Below are 16141 nucleotides of genomic sequence, written 5' to 3' on the forward strand. Positions count from 1 at the left end.
TAGTGTCCTTCTATGGTCAGGATACAGAATTGAACCAAGCCTATACAATATACATTACTTGTGTGCAATAAGTGACAGAACACAAATGCTTTGAATTCTTTACTCTGCATATATGGCTATGTTTTAGTACAGCATCCACATTTACATCATAATTTCCACGGGTCTATATAAACACGCAAGAAGATAAACAGGCACTCTTCCCAAGCGTAACTGGAAGAATTCACTCAGAAGCTTTGCTCTGCAAATTATTTCAGATGTATTTTAATGAAGCCATAAAAAATATTAGCACGTGTGCTGGCAAGGAACTTTAGTTTTAAATTATTATGATCTGTTACTCTAACAGAAGTTGTTGGTATTATTTAATCCCACAGGTACACTTAAAATAAAAATAGTTTCAAGTTTTTTTCAATAGGCTTTGTCTCTATTTTTTTCCAGAATATCTTTCCTGTTTAGCCTGTTGGTCTCTAGCTTTGCATACACAAAAAGATAGCAAAATAACCGAGGCTTTCAAATTATCCTACCTTTCAGAACAAAAAGTAAGCATCAATCTAAGAATGCTTTATTAACCTTTTCACTCAAAATTACAGAAAGATTCATTAATAAATTAAATAGTATGTAAAAAAATTCCAGAGAGAGCAACATCCACCCTTGCTTTTACCGTTTCATGATTTCAGAATAAAAACACCAAACAAAACAGTAAACTATTAGTTTCTGCAATTCTTAGCAATTCCATTAAAATAACACTCAAATTTGTTGAAAAAACATACTCTTGAAAGCTTTCCATGCTGCATATATATACAATAAAATAGAAACAATGCTTTTCATGTCCTCTGCAAAGGAAAGAAATTACAAATTCAGACAAATTCAGTAAACCTTGCCTAAGAAGACACTAAACAGTATGTATGCAGGAAGATCTCTGCAGCAACCAGGTGGGAGGGAGAGCTAACAGAGCTGGCTGAGGTAAGGCTCAGTTGTGTGGTCAGAAACACCATGGCAAGCATGAACCCAAGCTCAAACCCACCTCCCAAGGGCAGATCTACTAACACAAAAAAGTCTGTGTCTTTCAGGATCTTCATCATGCTTTCAAATTTTTCAGGACGTGTTTTCCATAGAAATAAAACTAGATGCAACAGTACTGCACTGGTTTTATTATTTAAACCATGCTCCTACCTCTCCTCTCCTTGGCAGCACCAGCCCTTCTTGACACTGCCCTGCACTTGAACACTTGAATCCCCTTGGTCTACAGGACCTTCCCCACAAACCTCCAAGTCTTCCCTCAGCCACAGCTTTGGATAAAAATTTTCCATTCTGCACACACATCCAGCATTCCTTGTTCCTCGACATGTGCAAACAAACTACATTCTAACAGACTCATATTACCAGGATCCCAGCCATGCCTTTTAAGCTTCATCCTTTCTTCACCAATCCAGCTATCACTGAACTAATTCATCATTTGCCACTACTGCTTGTTTGTTTACACACAGACAACTGACCAACACAGCAAGCACATCACACCCTATGCTAACGCTGGGCGAAGTCCCCACAAGTTGTCAACCATTGCCAGTGGCTCCCAGTCATTACTTCTGAGTGCTGGCAGCTCACCAGTTCTTTATCCATTTTATTGTTACTGTACAGTTCTAATTTTAAAATTAATTTTAGTTGAGTAACAGTAAATCAAGGACTTAACCAAATTTAAATATTAGATATATAAATAGTGTGCTTCCAGCTTGACAGCCAAGACACAAAAACAAAACAAGTAATCCACTGCTTCAGGTTAACAATTTCCTTTTGGCAAGAGCACAATACAAAACTGGTCTAGCAGTAAAATAAGTGACGCAATCTTAATTGGAAGCAGTGTAACCATCTCCTCACAATGAGAGCAACACACCGCCTACTGAACAATTTCTACAGCATACATATTACATGAAAGAAAGATCTTTGGCTTTTAATACAAGCTTTTAGGCATGAACACTTTTAAAAGTAGACAAAAGCCGAGAGTTTAAGCAAAGATGGTGAAATGGCAAAGCCAATTAAAGCCAAGCTCAGAATGTCCTCCACACTGACTTGGTACAGTGACAAACTGAACATATAGACAATTCTAAAAAGTTTTAAACATGTTCAACTTAAAACTACAGAGGAGTGTCATCAACGAACTCTGGGTGTGCGAGAGGCTTGAAGATGTTGCTGACCCAGGTGCTTAATCCTGCCACATTTTAGGAGGCTGTACAACACAAGGAGATACGTTCTGTGCCCAGGACCCAGGATCCAATTCCCAGCCTCCACATCAGCACCCTAGAAGAAATCTGAGTTCAGGTGAAGGAAGTGAACTGAAGTGCAGGTATTGCCAGCTCCTCCCTACAGACTGCAATCTGAGGGGTGGGGAGAAGCGACCAGCTGGCACAATCTTAAACTACAACACTTAAGGTTTCTGGAGTACATCTGTCAGAGTCATTTGTGAATAAATTTCAGCACAAGAGTTTGTAGAATTGAGAACTTCATCTGTAAAGATTACAATGAAAACACAGTAGATAAAAGCACAAAAAGTTACAAAGGCTGATTGATAATGTAAATGTGAGAGGGAATTATCATGAGTAAACTTAACCTTTTCTTCATTTACATCACACAGCACAGACAGGGAGAAATCAATTGAGACTTCAAAATCTACTACATTTTCAACCCAATCTGTTTCCACAATATAAAAAAAAAACAGTTCATGATATAAAAAGTTATTATTTTGTTCCACAGTTTATTTTATTTCAATAGAAATACCTGAGGATTAATTTAGCTTCCTGGCAAATGGTAACCAACTACAGACAATGAAACCCCATTTTTACTTTGTTGTCTTACCTAATACTAGAAATAACAGCACTAGTAAGTGATAACAAACTTGTGTAGTAAATGGTGTGCTTCAGCTGGTCCTCTGAATTTTAACTTTCCAACTATCATTCCCAACACCAACCTACTCCCAACATTTGCTCTTTTTCCCCTCTCATATTTGTCCTTCTTGCTGTGACTACTCCACCATTAAGTTTGTGCTGTCAGAACAGTCTTTCCCTATTTATTCATTTCACCAGCTCAATGTCTAGCCCTGAACTTCTACTGCACCCTTACTTTCCTATCTCCAATCCTTCTTCTTTACAAACCCTTCTGGGTTTACTTTGGCTAATTCATCAGCCTTTATTGCCAATTCTGCCTCTTTTTTGATTGTAAAACACAGTAAGTGAAGGATAATGACAAGAACAATCACAACACATGAATGAACAATATTCTGATGATGTATGAACGATATTTAAAACTGCAAACAATCTCAGGACACAATAAACTGTATTGTTCAAAGCTCCACTGTATTACTGCAGTGTGTGTTTAGAAGGCAGAATCAAACTTTAAACATCACTAACGCTGATTTTTAGCCCTGTGGCTAAAAAACACACAAAAGACATGAGAAACAAAGGAATTAGCACAGTCCATGTCAAGAATGCCTCAAGTATTTGCTCAAGTCACTGATTACAGGGGTATCTGTGCACAGCTAGTGATATAAAAGCACCTGGGATTCCATGACATTTTCCCGTGACCTTCAAACATAATTCTCAAGAATAAAAATGTATCAGGAATCATAGGCTGTTGCAGATAATTCTGCAATATTAAAGCTGCATTAATGCAAGCTTTATTTGAAAACACACACACACAAGAACTTTGTATTCTTCACAGCCATATCAGTGACTGTCTGTTTGTCATTACATGAAACAAAAGCTCCTTCCTCTACAGCAAACATCACAGTTTTTCTGGAACTATCTTTCCTTCCTATTTTCTTTTTAAAAGGAAAAAACAATAGTGACCTGCTTATTTTGTGTATCAAAAAACACTTCAACAATAAACCTGATTATTAGTAAGAGACACTGTTTCTTCATCTCCTCAACCAACCATACCAGGAGGTTGATGTTGTACATTATACTACAGTGATATATGCGATCATCACATTTGTTAACTAAAAGCAGTTTCACTGTGCCTGTGATTGATAAACTACGGGACTATTGAAACATTAAAAATGTTAATCTTTGTAATAATCTCCTGAAAAATTTTTGTATTAATTTAAACCATGGATCATTTTAATATTTAATCATTGCAGACTTCACTTGGAATGAGGATAGCCATTCACTGAAAAGCACTTCATTTTTTATTTTGAAAAATGATCAGCTACTATTTATTCAACAAATCTCTTCACATTTTTTCCTCAAGCCAAATAAACCTGCAAGCAAATGAGAAAATCCACAGGAGCAGAAAAATTTAAGTTTGGGTTTGGGTCAGAAAACATTGACTTTCACACTACTGTTTCCCAGGAGTAACTGCATTACAACAGTAGTACTGTATGAGAGTCAGAGGATTGAGGGAGACTTCTACTGCAAATGGAAATCACTGGCTTCTTTGTCTACATCTTACAATTATCTATGTTGCATTCTCTTCATGTATCTCATAATATATAAACATAATAATTCACATATTCTTCACGAGTACTTAACAGACTGACCCGGCTCCCTACAATGAGATTAAACCGGTTTAGGTTTTTGAATGGGCAACCCGATTTTGTAACATTAGCCCAACTCCTATCCTCCCCTCTAACTCACAGTTTGCCTTGCTTAATGCAGAATTTAGATTAATATGGAAATATCCCAAAGAAAAAACACCAACAACTTCCTAGTTATGACAAAAATCTCACAGAAACTCTAAAATTCTGTGATTAACAGTAACTACAGTAAGTTCACAACTATAAGGTGCACCCTTTTGACTAAAATTTTCCACCGAACCCGGAAGTGTGCCTTATAGTCCAGTGCGCCTTATCTGATGTACAAAGTTCAGAAATTTGCGAACCCGGAAGTGCGAGCTGCGAGCTGAGTCAGGACCCGCGGGAGCTGTGGTCGTGCGGGGTGCGGTCGGGAACCGCAGGAGCTGCGGCCACCGAGCAGGGGAAACTGGGAACCGGCGCGGCTGCCGGCCAGGGAGAAGCAGGAGGAAGCAGCGTGGCCGTGGGGAAGCGCCAAGAAGCGCCGCGGGAAAGCGTTGAGAAGTGGCAAAAAAGTGCCCCAGGAAAGCGCCGAAAAGTGGTGAAAAAGCACCGTGGAAAAGTGGCGAAAAAGTGCCGTGGGAAGTGCCAAAAAGCAGTGAAAATTCCTGCAGAAAAGCGGTGAAAAAGTGCCGTGGGAAAGCGCTGAGAAGCAGCGCCGCTGCCGGCCAGGGGGAAGCCAGGATGCAGTGCGGCTGCGCGGTGGGAGCCAGGAGCCGTGAGCCGTGCCAGCCGGCGCCGGAGGCGGGCGGGAGTGCCAGGGCCCGCTGCAAGGGGAGGGCACCTCGGGCTGCGTTTAAAGGCTACACTGATCTTTGAAAAATGTTTGCAAATTGAGCACCTGACAGTAATTCATTACTTTGTTGCGCACTGTGCGGCTCCTCGCTGCAAAAAAATAGTGCGCCTCATAGTCTGGTACGCCTTATGGTTGTGAAATTACTGTAGTTTTGATGGTATCAATTCATTTTGAAAGGTATTTAAAATTATCTAACCAAAACTAATTCATGATCTAGAGAAACAAATCTCATAGAAAAATGCAAGGATAATATTTTCACTGCAATACAAAAATATAAACCGAAAAAACACCAACCCTTGTCTTGTTTTCTTTGTAGGGTCTACTAAAACTGGATGTTTTCTGGAGTTACAGCCATGAAGGCCCTCAGATGTCCTTCAGACTGGGCTGCTGCAATTTGGCTGAAGTATTTGAATTAAGAAAATCCTAAAGGTACCCTGAGTGGTACCCCAGGTTAATATATTAGCTTACATGACTAGAACTCCATTCTGTATTTCTGACCAAGTGATGTAGAAGATTTTCAAACTGGCACACCAACTGGCTTCACATCTGAAGAGAATGCAGAGTCTAACAGCAATTACTGCAAAACCCAGAACCCGCAGGAGTGAGCGCAGCATCCTTCAGTGCATATAAACTTACTCTGCATAGTTCAAATTCATGGAAAATGAAACCACAACCAACCAAACAAAAAGCAGCAATAAAAGTACTGCCTTTACTCCCAGTTTTACATAGAAAGCATCTCCTTGCACATTGCCTTTCTCTAAAGTTCTTAAGAAAAGACATATGGAAAAATCCTGGTCACTCAATGTGATGCAGTAATAAACTCTGGAACTCAGTTCCTTGTATCTGAAATGGATGGCACAGCCCTGCTAATATGACTTTAGAAGAGCCCTGTACATGTCTTTGTAGGAAGCTCAATGTAGGACTTAAAGCTAAATACATCAGAAATTTTACCACTGTTAACTGACATCTCTGCTTTAGTAATCTGATTCCAGGTAACCTTTCAAAACCTGTCTGAAGAGCTCCCACATTTGCATTGAAGAAGTATTTTCTGTACTATTTTTGCAGATACAAAACACTATTTTAAGCACAGTAAGAAGCCAGTTGTAGAACATTGTGGTACTCTCTTCTTGGCTACATAAATCAAATTCACAGAATTCCCAAGATTGTTGGTGAACCACTTGAAGTACTTGTGCTCATCTACTCCTGGTCAACCAGCTTTAGCTAGAAAACCACACATAAATTATATCTGAAATAGACTTACATCTTTCCAACTTTCACAATGGCAGAAAAGTAGTCCTAGAGGGTAAATTGTATTAATGCATGATGAAAGATAATCATGTCAACAAAAAAACTGGCCAAACTTTTCTTTAGGTGAGCAGACAAGCTATTTTTTGAAGAATGGTTTGTCCCCAGCCCTTTTTGTATCAAAGACTGATTCATCCAAGGATGACACACCAAATAGCAGTACTTAAGAAACAGTTCCATTTTCCCCAGATTCATAGTTTCGTGTATCTCTTAAACATCACTTTATATAGTTGTCTACTATAGAAATCACATAAAAGTAACAAAGGCTGCATTAGAACACAATGTATCTTTAATATGAAGTACCCTTCCATTCTGATTAGCTCTTTAGGAATGAGTCTGGGCCCCAACAGGAAGGAACTCAAAACCTACAACACGCAATTGAATTACTGAGTGTGAAGGTGTGTGCTGTATATATAGACCGATTACACCATAAGCTCTTTCAGAGGGGATTTCTGATACTGCTATGATGTGTCCTTGTAAGTGTGTGGGCTGATGGAAGGTGGAGCAGCTTGAGAGCCGTCTGAACAGTGTGGCAGAGAATCCCGTGCCAACACTTCACATTTAGAAGTTTTTGCAGCTCACATAGTCTCACATATTTCTGTCCAGGATTTTCTGAGCACAGGTATGACCAGAGCACGCAGCAGAGAGCACAAAGGAGTCCAATGTACCCAGAACACATCACGCCTGTAAGGCAAACACAGCCAGCTCAACACTCCGGGCTGGGCCAGATTTACTGCACACACACAGATGGCCGAACACATCCAGCAGCACTACACGGCCCGGTCCCACCGCACGTGGGGGGCCAGCACACACAGAGCAGCGGATTGTCCAGCGCCAGACACCCTAACACTTCATACAGGACAGTTTCACACAAACACCCAACCACACCGCACTGGTGGGCAGCATGTGAGCAGCCGTGCTCACGAAGGAGAACCGTGAGCTGTCCTCCCACGGAGGCATCGCAGCCTTCGGCCAGTTCGACCCCTCCGGCGTGCTCGGGCCAGGCCTCGAACACAGCCCCGCCGAGGAGACCTTGCTGAGGGGTTTGTTTCCCTCCAATTTTGCTGCCTGGTGAGGGTCGTACTTCTCCGAGCACGGAAAAGCAGCCCTGGCAGTCGAGCGGTCCCGTACGGTGAATCAGAACACCAACCGTGACCGCAGGGCAGCATCCATTCCCGCCCACGCCCAAAATGGCGGCAGCACTGCCGACCCTCTCCCACCCAGCCCCTCCTGCCCGCGGCCGGGGGCGGGGCCGCCCTGATTGACAGCGCGCTCCGGCCAATCGCGAGCCCGAGCGCTGCCCGCCGGCCAATGGCAGCGCGGCCCCGCGGCGGTCAGCGGGCCGGCCGCGCGCCGCCGAGCGAGTCCTGCCTGCCCGCGGGCCAATGGCGGCGGCCCCGCGGCGCGGGAGGGGCCGGGGCTGGGGCAGCGCCCGCTCGGGCCCCGCGGCCGCGGCCGCTCGCCCACCCCGGGACGCGGCGCGGTACCTCGGGCCGAGCGGCACAGCTCCGCCTCCTCCCTCCTCCTCGCCGGGACGACTTCCTGTGCTAGCGGGGCTCCCGCCACCTCCTGCCCGAGCGTCCCCGCCTCCCGGTCCCGCCCGCCGTGCCCCGGCTCGTCGGTGGCGCCCGGGTGTGTTGCGGGGTTTTGCAGCGGAGATGCTCTGGGGTAGGCTGCGAGCTCAGACACGGAGTGTTTCAGCATGCCCTGCTCACATCCTCCGCTCACTTGTTACCACTGTGTTTCTCGCCTATGCCAGAAATGTTGCTCCAGACATGCAGAGCGAAAAGCAATTGGCCGCTTTCGTGTTTTAAAATCAGTCACAGGGTGGTTTGGTTTGGAAGGGACCATAAAAATCACCAACTTCCAGCACCCCGTCATCTTCACTCATCACTCATAAGTTCCTCAAATGGGAACTTACATTCAAAGTCCTAGAAACAAAACACATGGAAAATTATGAACTCCAACAGGTAATTCTTTGGTTATCTCGAGATGGTGATGGGCCTTCAGATAATTCTTTTACTTCTGTGCAAGCAAGCCACTCATTCTAAGAACAGTTTACTGATTAATACTGCAAGTGCATGCCTTGGTTCATGCAAAATGGCACTTGGTAACCAAGTGTAGTGCTCCCCTGTAAAGAAAGATATACAGGGGGAAAAAATTGTGTTTGTTTGCCTCTCCAACTTTGGAAGTGAAAGCCATACCCAGATGAACTTTCCCATCTTTCTGGATGATATGCATACAGAGTGAAGCATGAACCTGCAGAAAAGTTGATTACTCAGAGTTTGTGTCTGGCATGCATGGCAAACTACAATTTTCTCCAGTCATTTCTATAGTGAGTTTAATAGATGCTTTAAATCTACAGCTTTCTCAGGATAGTCTGTCCCGATTTCAAGTGATGAGACAAAATACTATTTTTGTGCCCTTTTCTTTTGTTAAGAAGTCTCACACTAAGGGTATTTAGCTACTTTGAACATGGCAGGTCACTGGACACAACCTTACGTTTTCTTCCCGAGAATCTTGTGCCCCTCTGGGACTGGAGTTGCCACAACCACCATGGGTACCTTCTTTGATTTTTCTAGCTTCCATGTTCAAAATTTTCAACAATAATTTAATGTCATCTCTACTCCTAATGGTAGGTCAAGAAACGACATGTGTAAAATATTTTAATATTTCATTTTGTTTCCATGATTGTTTTAATATTCACTTAAACCTAAGTCATGATTATGTTCATGTATATTTGAATACAGTATTATGTAAAAGACAGCAATCACATTCAAATAGACATTACACATGATTTTTGACTATAGAATCATAACCAAAAAAATTCCATGAAGAAGTATCAGGATCATTGTCCTTGGCTACATTATTTTGTATTATCTTAACCACTGCTGAGGACTTTGTCCATGTGAGTCCTAGTAGCGAAATACATCTGGTTCAGTTTCACCTAATTTGACCTAATCATAATATTCATTTCACTACTGAGTTGTTCTTCTAAGTAATAAACCAGTGTATGCCCAGCAGCCTCAATACTTAATCTGTAAAGAAACCATGAGGAATTATGACTTCATGAAAAAGAGCTTTATGGGCACTGAGATGTTTTTCACCTTTTTAGTTTCACTCTTTGATGTCTTCATTCTTAATCCTCATTTTATGGGGAAAATTGTTTGTTTCCCACTGTGATTTTTTTCTACAAGAAGGGATTCACACTGGTCAGAATGGAATAGTCAGAAGGGAAGTTGACTTTTGCACAGTGAAGTGCTGCTGATAAGCTTGCTGTGTTTTGTGGGATTAGAAGCAGCCTGGGTGGAGTATATGTGTCCCAGGATATTTTTAATCTGTTTCTCACAGGTAGTTATAGAAAAAGGGTACTATTACTATTATGTGACTGTAACTGAAATGTATGTCAATCAGAGAGGGATTTTTGTTCGTCTTGCCACACCCATCAATTTGCTGTCATATCCCTGGACCACATTAGTGTAAAATTTTAATGTATTTTTAAATGACATAGTTTTATCTCGCAATTCTTTAAAGGAAATGTATCAGCCATTGTTTTCAGTGACTATCTTTTCCTGTTTTTCCTCCTGTTTTCATTCTTTCACAATATCTTCAGCTTCTTCTGACAATTTGACAAGAATCTGTCCCTTTTTGTTCTCATCATATGCAATGATTTTTAAGTTTATGATTTCGGAAAATTTTTTAACAGAAGTGTAGTTAAGCCCATTGAAAATAGGTTTCCCTTTTTATTTATCTTTTGCAAAGCTCTGAGAAGCCATTCCTGAGCTTTTAGAGTTTAGTTAGTTTAGGTAAAAGGTTGGGAAATTATGCTTGACATCTTTGTTCCAAGTTGACAACACAGATTAAATTAACATACAGAAAACTATCTCCCCAAAGTGCAACAACTTGTCGACTGTCTAACCTGATGTCTCCTAATGTATGTCTAAAGTCTAAACACCAAGTTAAGCTCAAAGATATGAAACTATGTTCTTAATTATTTTTGTTATATTAATTTTACTATCACCAAGTAAGAGTTTTGTCCCGTTTCTTACCCTGAACTGTAGCCAATATTGCCAATAAAACAGCTATTTGATTTGGGCTGCTATTCAGGCTGGCAGTGGAACTTTCAGGTAATAGCTTACTTCAGAAGTTCTAAAAAGTACAGTATTCTCCATTTAAACATAAACCTAAAACTCTCTTTGTGCTCCTGTCTTTGCCTGACAATGTAATTTCTGGTGATTTTGGCAGATAAAGTCTTGCTCTTCTCATATCCAACCTGAACTGCTACTGAAAGAAATAATCACCTTAGCTCATCCATTTATCCATGTAATTCCTCGCTGCATCTCTCCAATGTCTCCCTATGCTGGCTTTGTACACACTTTCCTTTCTTCCTATCCCATTTTGTTTTCACTTAGCTTTTATATGCCATTTCTGGCCTCTGCCTAATAAAGAGTTCTGATTCCACTACTTCTTGTTTTGTTTTGGTTTGGTTTGGTTTTTTGCAAGCCCTATTTTGCTTTCCCCACATGTCACTGTTCCTCTCAAATCCACCCAAAAGAGAGCTACTGTGCCTACTCCTATCATGCTTCTCCCATACTTAGTGTTTTCTCCTGTTAGTTCATGTGTGGTCTTACATTTCAGTTCCAATTTCTTCAGCGCAGATACCTTCCTCTTGCTGTATATTAGGTTAGTGTTTGACACCACTATCCCTAAAATCAGGCATTCCTAAAATATTCCCAGACAACTGTCCTGACCCATGCTTCCTGCAGGGATAGGAGGGTTGTGGAGCCCATCCTCTCTCCTTCCAGCCTTCCAGCTGAAAATCTCAGCATGATGTCAGTCATGATAGACGGTGCATTTTGTGACACAGCCAGCCTGCCATTAGGACAAACCCGTTTCACTGAGCTGTCTGATGGTAATGACTTTCAGTGACAGGCTGACCTAGGCTGGCTCAAGTCAGTGTGCTGGAGGTGAAAGGCTTCATATTCCATTACCAAGATTCTGAGACATCAAGTCTGCTCCATCCCACCCCTACTTAATCTGTATTGATAGACGTGGTAGCATTTTCCTAAATGCCGTCATCCATACAGATGTCTGCCGTTGTTTTGTTGATGCGGTCAATCAATACTGCATTAAATGTTACCTTCAGTTTACCCTTAATTGTCTAAAGTAGATGTGATATTTTCATTATTTATACAACTATGCCATTAAATTATGCATTCCAGATTAAAAGAATAAAAGATTTGTTTACATTATTATTATTGCTCTGGCATCAACTTTTGGATTTCTGTGTAAAGAAATTAATCTCCTATCGGAGGGGGAAATGGGGACTGACAAGCTCAAGCTCCTGTTGCCTCTGGGATGTAATTATGCTTGCAAATACAAAAACAGAAAAAATCATAAGCTTAACACAGTAGACACTCTTGAAAGTTTCATCTCAGCATGAAGCTATGTTTTAATTATTATTTTTTGTCTGCATTGTTCAGATCGACAGTGCACCAACTAGAGTAAGTGCTTATCCTAGTTAATTCTTCATGAGACTTATGTCACTGGAAGATGCATTTAATTTATTTCCTTTTGCTTTCCTTAAGCCAGCATGGACTAAGTGGTTATCTATAAACATTCCACAAAGGTTTTACTACTTTAGGGCCAGATCCAAAGCCTGTTGAGTCAATAGGAAGCATCAAAGGTCTTTAGTAGAGGCCCTATTACGAGAGAGAAGTAAGCTGTGATTTGTTTGGGAACCTTGAGGAATAAAAAAGGAAAAGGTCCTTGTTTATATTCTACAATATTAACAAGTCTCCTATATGATAGAGATTTTCTATTCTTATGAAGCAAATTTGGACACTATATGTGTTTGTATATGTACATATCCCTACATATCTACGTGTGTATGTCCTGATTCCAGATGAAGATTGATAACATTATAAGAAATTTTTTTTCTGCTGCAATTTCTGCTTGCAGGTATTATTCTATGTAACACATAGAATTACCTATGTAATACATAGTTGTTACACCTGAACAACTGTCATTTCTGTGGCAGAATACGATTTTCTTATTTACTGATTTAATTAAGTAATTAAAATTATGTATTTCATATTGGGGGAAATAGCATATTTTGAAAATTACTGTCACAATAGTTTGGTTCATTTTATTTAGAAAAGCTAACCTTCTAAGTATCAACATAATAGTTATCTATTACAGAATCAAATAACAAGTTCAGCTTCCAAGAATGAATGTGGGTCTTGCAATGACAAAATTAACCTAAGAAATGCACTGCCTCCAAATATTAATGTCATCATCTAGGACCCAAAAACCTATTTACAATTTTTTAAATTATTTTTAATATATTTTGACATTCATACTTCCCAAATTGCACAATAGTCCCAAATTACTAGACTGATACAATTAAGGCTATTTGGAAATATTTCTTCTCACTGAAAGTTTGTTTAATGTGGACAGTGTTAAACTTTTATATAATAAATAAATTTTATGGAGAGTTGACAAAATGATTCAATTAAATGATTACATGATACAGACCAAAGTATGGCTTCTACAGAGTTTTATCTCACTCCTCCTGACATGTTTTTCAGAGAAAGTTTAGTTTGTCACAGACAGCAGTATAATGGTGTCTACATTCCCCAGATTCATAGTTTACATCAGAAGTGGATGTTAGATCGTTTGCTCAGATCTGTATGTGCTGTGTTATGAAAACTTGTCGATTCACTGATGTGCTGAGTTTTGCTGGGCGTGAGTCAAGACTGAACAAAATGTGTTGTACAGTTTCCAGAGGAGCTGTGGAAATCCAGAGATGGAGAATAAGAAGTTTTTCTACTGTGGTTCGTTCCTATGGTTAATCTCATTTGTAATTAAGATCAAAAAACCCAATAAATAATAGCCAGAAAAGCTGGTCCTAATATCTCATCCAAATCTGTTTGATTCCCTCTTTCAGTCATTGGCTCTTCTTCCTTTGTCTATCAGAGATGTTTTCTTTTCACTGGGAAGGTGCTTACATGCTGTAATCAGACCACAGACTAACCCTACTTTTAATAAACTGAGATTTGGGAAGTTTTGCTAAGATTTCTTACCACTAGGCATTTACTTCAGCTCTCACATAATTTTTACAGCTGTCTGCTGCAGTTTACCTAATTTATCAAAATGGTTTCCAAAATACAGATGATAGGAGTGTATGATTTATTTAAAAAATGATCCCATCAGTGACAAATTCAGAATTAAAGCATGTCATTAACCCTGGAAGTTACTTTATTATCCAACATGTAAGCATGTGCTTTGTCAAGGCTTTGCTTTTGGCAAACTGCATTGAATCATCTGGAAGCAGTGACCATAATAGTTTCAAAACATTAGTTTTCGGAATGAAGCTTTCCACCTTTCTAAGTATCACTTGTAATTCTTTGTTTGGCTTCATTTAAAAATGGTTTAATGCTTCCAGACCAGCAATGGATTTTTACCACTCTTTTAATTCCATCCTCAATGTTACTTGCTATTGGCCAACCTTTTTGTTCTCATTATTTTATCAAAAATGAATTTATATTCTTAATTAGAGCTATAGCAAAAACCTTAAAACATCTGTGGCTCTCTCATTTCCAGAAAAACCGTATTAAAGTGTATCTTCAACAACAGCTATTTTTTGGGTTCACTGTCTGTTTCTTAATATCTTTAATGTGTGCTTTATTGATTTATTACTAGGAAAGTCACCCTTCACTATTTCTTCCCAAAAAACACCAGTGTACTGCCAAAATTCCCTAGTAAGTGTAATAACAAATTCAGTTAGAAAGCAGGTCTTTTAGCTTGACAGCCTCTGCCTACTTATGGCGTGAGCTGTGACTGCAGGCCACTGAAGTGTGAGAGCAGGGTCAGGACTGTCCCCTGGACCATGTTTGCTGCTGGTCCTTTTCCACTGTTGAGGGGATGACAGCAGAAGTGGTGGCAAGTGCTCTGCAGCCATGCAGGCACCAGCTCACTCACTGTGTGTCTGGCATGCTGTTCCTGGCAAGGCTGCCCATCCCAACACCTTTTCCCTTTGGTAATGATTGACACAAGACAGAAGGATCCTTCCTAGAAAGATCCTGGCATCACCTGTGAGGGAAAACAGATGGGATTTTTATACAGCCTGAATTCAAGAATAATGTGGATGCCTTTTCTGTCAGCACTTCAAACCACTAAAGTAAGTACAGACAGAACCCATGTTTCCTGGCTAGCCACAAGTCCAAAGATGTAAGGTGATCAGGTCCTGAATTCCCCTTTACTGAGATACAGTTTTGTGGGTTTCATTCTCCCCTGTGTCTAAATGTCATCAAACCCAGAGTTCGGACACTGAATCTTAACAGCATGGTGGTCAACATCATTCATGGGCAGCATCCCTGTTCTTGCTTTGCAGTGGTAGAATAAGATTAGAGCACTAAGAAGCTGGAACTTCTCAAACCTTACAAATAATTGCCAAGCACTGTTCCAGTTAACTGAGACAATACTGAACCAAAGTGATCCAGCTTTGTATGCAGTGTTTTATCCTATCTGCTGTATATTGAGACTAGATGATGTCTTGCTTTAATGGCTGCATGGATTTTAGTTTTTTTGGTTTTTTTAAAAATGAGATTTGTATCAGAATGTTCTAAATATAAGCTAAAATTACCTCAAAATTATATTCGAGATTAGTACAGCTGAAGTGAGCCATCTTTTCAATATCTTTATTCAAATAAAACATGTACCAAAATGAAGGGCAGCCAGATCTGACTGGAATTGCTTCAAACATTTCCTAAATATATTGTTACTAATGCTGATGGTACTAATGATACATTGAATATGCATTATATAAATATACAACAAGAAAGATATTCTTTGCCTGAAAATATCTGAAAATGAGCTTGTGTAACATTATGAGCTAGTGTCCAACAATGAGAAGCTATTTCTTAAACACGAGATGTAAAAAATGTCTTGAGTAGCTCAAAATAACTGGAAAATTCATGGTTCAAGCCCAATCTGTGTTTATAAATAAAAAACTGGTTTCTCAAAAAATCAGAAATTAGGATTAACTTTCTACTGCAAAATCTTTTTCAGGATAATTGAATTCTGTAGTGACAATGAGAAACTAGATGCAAATAATTAATCAGCAATAATCAGCATGGAGAATTAATACTCTGCATAATAAGATGAAAGGTAGTATAGCTGAAAACACTATTATTCTTAGTTATGAATATTTTTTTGCATATTATTCTTTCATCCATTCTTACTGAAATATTATTAATTCTGAGTTATATCCAAAAATTCTCATCCTGCAAACATTTATGTATATGCTCTATATTATACAATCTAGTGCTAAGTTAAGAAAAGTTCTAGTTTCTAGGGACTTCAGTTCTCAAACACTTAAAAATCAGCTTAAAATAAGACCAGTTTTTCCTTCTTAACAGATTGAACATTTTCATGTTAACAGAATAAATAATAAATTAATGTGACAGAGGTAGGATAAG

General features: G+C 39.8%; 1 protein-coding gene across 2 annotated transcripts in view; it reads right to left on the reverse strand.

The window, feature by feature from the left end:
- Positions 1–8239, reverse strand: part of TRIQK (triple QxxK/R motif containing) — a 62579-nt gene extending 54340 nt beyond the window's left edge. Inside the window, exon 1 of one of the 2 annotated variants that reach the window (XM_033064712.1) lies at positions 8147–8239. The gene's annotated coding sequence lies outside the window, so the exon portion shown is untranslated. Of the gene's footprint in view, positions 1–7809; positions 7893–8146 lie in introns of those variants that run through there. The other variant, XM_033064721.1, reaches the window with a different exon arrangement.
- Positions 8240–16141: the final 7902 nt, after the last annotated feature.

Source organism: Catharus ustulatus, chromosome 1 (genome assembly GCF_009819885.2).
Source record: "Catharus ustulatus isolate bCatUst1 chromosome 1, bCatUst1.pri.v2, whole genome shotgun sequence".
Taxonomy (NCBI): Eukaryota; Metazoa; Chordata; class Aves; order Passeriformes; family Turdidae; genus Catharus; species Catharus ustulatus.